Source organism: Mirounga leonina, unplaced genomic scaffold (assembly GCF_011800145.1).
Source record: "Mirounga leonina isolate KUSES-001 unplaced genomic scaffold, KU_Mleo_1.0 Mir_127, whole genome shotgun sequence".
NCBI lineage: Eukaryota > Metazoa > Chordata > Mammalia > Carnivora > Phocidae > Mirounga > Mirounga leonina.
The window spans coordinates 438,632-441,757 of record NW_023270316.1 but is presented as its reverse complement, the minus strand read 5'-3'; the positions used below and the strand labels follow the sequence as shown (position 1 = coordinate 441,757).

The 3,126-nt window shown below is 47.1% G+C and overlaps 1 pseudogene; it reads right to left on the bottom strand.

Annotated features, from left to right (window-relative positions):
• Positions 1–1,092, bottom strand: part of LOC118009626 — a 5,369-nt pseudogene extending 4,277 nt beyond the window's left edge.
• Positions 1,093–3,126: the final 2,034 nt, after the last annotated feature.

Below are 3,126 nucleotides of genomic sequence, written 5' to 3'. Positions count from 1 at the left end.
GTGACCACACCTGACCCCCAGTCCCCAGGACAGCTCCCCACACTCTGTACATTAGATGGGCCCACACCTGCCCCCCAGTCCCCAGGACAGCTCCCCAACCCCTGGCACGTGGTGCCTGTGTGTGCCTGGCCTGCTGCGTGTTCTGGGTACCATTTCCTGAGGGGAAAAAATCTCTGCCAAAGCCTTTGCCTTTATAGCGACAGATGCTGGCCAGTCTGTGCCCGAGTGTAGATGCTTCAAGGGACCTGGCCTGGCAGCTCTGATGGGTACCATGCTGAGTGGGTCTCGGTGGGACCTCTCCCTCAGCCCCTCCCTTGGCTGAGCTACTCTTCCTCCATCACTGACTGTGGTTGGCACTCAGAAGACCCAGGCTGGAGGCTGCTAATGGGTACAGGGCTCCCTGTTGGTGGAAAGGAAATGTTCTAGAAACAGATGGTGGTGACGGTTGCACAGCCTTGTTGATGAATAAAACCCACTGATTTGTATATTGTTAAAGGGTGAATATTATGGTATGTGACTTGTATCTCAAGGAAAAGGGAGCAGAATACCATGATGTTAATGTGTGTAAAGCAGAACCAAGAGTATGGCACAGTGAACAAGAACAAGACCATCATCATCACCATGAAGAATGATCCCTAGCTGAGCAGAGATGCCCTATGAACTTGAGGGGAAAGGTTATCTGACCGATAGAAAAAGAGAATGTCCAGGAGGCAAGGCCCTTACTCATCTAGTGGCTTCCCAGGTGGTAATAGTTATAAATGTATTTCCTTTTCTTGTGTCCTAAAGTGATTTAATTATGAAATTTAACATACATGCAGAAAGAATGCTTAAAGCAAAGGTATGAGGTGGTGCTACGACAAAGAAGATAAGAGGAGACCGGCCAGGACGAGAGGCCAGCCCCTCCCACCTCTGCCCCAGCCCGGGATTTTGTGTGCATATGTTTTCACCTCCTTTGGGTTAATACTGAGGAGCGTGATTGCTGGGTCGGATGCTAAGAGTGTGTTTGGCTTTGTGAGAAACCACCAGACTCTTCCAGGCAGCCGTACCAGCTCTCACCTGCCAGCACTGGGCACTGTGGGTGATCCGGGTCATGGCCGCTCTAGTACGTGGGCAGCGGTGTCTCACTGTCATGTCCATCTGGAGTTCCCCAATGACAATGCCGAGGAGCACCCTGTCATGTGCTTATTAGCCAGCTGTGCACCTGCTTTAGTGAGGTGTCTGTTCAGGTCTTTTGCCCATTTTTATTTGGGTTGTTTGTTTTCTTGTTGTTGGGTTTTAAGAGTTCTTTGTATATTTTGGGTACCAGTCCCTTGTTAGATGTGTCTTTTGCAAATACTTTCTCCTGGTCTATGGCTTGCCTTCTTTTGACATTGCCCTTTGCAGAGCAGAAGTTTTAACTTTGCTGAAGTCCAGCTTGTCCATTCTGTCTTGCAGGAATTATGCCTTTGGTACTGTGTCTACCAAGTCATCCTCATGCCCTATCTCGGAGTTTTATAGTTTTGCCTTTTACCTTTAGGTATGTGATACTTTTGGGGTTATTTGTGAAGGGGTAAGTTCTGTGTCTGGGCTCATTTTCCAGCATGTGGATGTCCAGTTGCTCCAGCACCATTTGTAGAAGAGACGATCTTAGCTCTGTTGTGTTGCCTGTGTTCCTTTGTCAAGGACCAGTGACTGCATTTACGTGGGTCTGTTTCTGGGCTCTCTGTTTGCTCCACTGATCTGTCCATTCTTTTGGCAATACCAGTCTGTATTGATTGTGGTAGCTTTGCAGTAGGTCTTGGAGTTGGATACGGTCAGTCTTCTAACTCTGTTCTTGAAGTTCTTGATTTTAATGTCGCTCAATTTTTAAATATTTTCCTTCATCATCAGAACACTTTGTGGGTTTTTTTCTTTTAAAGATTTTATTTATTTATTTGATAGAGACAGAGACAGCGAGAGAGGGAACACCAGCAGGGGGAGAGGGAGAAGCAGGCTTCCCGCTGAGCAGGGATCTCGATGTGGGACTCGATCCCAGGACCCTGGGATCATGACCTGAACTGAAAGCAGCTTAACGAATGAGCCACCCAGGCGCCCAGCACTTTGTGTTTTATTTAAGAAATAGTTCTCTACCTTAGGTCATGATAAGACTCTTCTTTTTTTTTTTTTTTAAAGATTTTATTCATTTGACAGAAAGAGACACAGTGAGAGAAGGAACACAAGCAGGGGGAGTGGGAGAAGGAGAAGCAGGCTTCCCGCGGAGCAGGGAGCCCAATGCGGGGCTCGATCCCAGGACCCTGGGATCATGACCTGAGCCGAAGGCAGACGCTCAACATCTGAGCCACCCAGTCACTCCCATGATAGCACTCTTCTGTCACAAGGGTCAGCAAAGTCTGTGTGTAAAAGGCCAGATAGTATGTATTGTTGGTTGAGAGGGCCAGTAAGTGCGTAGCAACTACTCAACTCTGACATTGTGGACTAATCCAGGTGTAGACAATAGAACAGTAATGGGTATGGCTGTGTGCCAATGAGCTTTACTAACAGAAGGAAGGGTGGATTCATAGGCCCACAAACTATACTTTCACATGATCTTCTAGTGCTTTATAGACTACTTTTAGATTTAAATATACACTCTACCTTATGCCATGTGAGGTTAGGTCAAATATCCCTTATCTTTAATGCAGTGGCATTCAGCAGGGATGGTTTTGAACCTGGGGGACATTTGGCAATGTCTGGAGACATTTTTGATTGTTGTGAATGCTGCGGGTGTTGGGGCCCGGGTACTGCCAGCGCTAGTTCCTAGATGGCAGGGATGCTACTAAATGACCCAGAAGAGCCCTTTTCATAAAACACGTATTCTCTATCAATACTGTCCTAAAAAACCCACAAAGAACAACAAACACACAAAATTATCGTGGTTCTTCTCTTGAAAAGCAAAAACCAAGTTAGACTATAAATCTGTCACACAGCATATTCTATTCCCCACTCCATCTCCATAGCACAAAATCAAATGGTCTACTGGCCTCCTCCTTGAGGCAGAATCAGGTTCATCCAGCTCTTCCAACACAGCGAACAGTCAGAATCAACCCAGCCCCGCCTCCAAGGCACAGTCAGAATCACCACAGCCCCACCTCTAGGGCCTACAGTCAG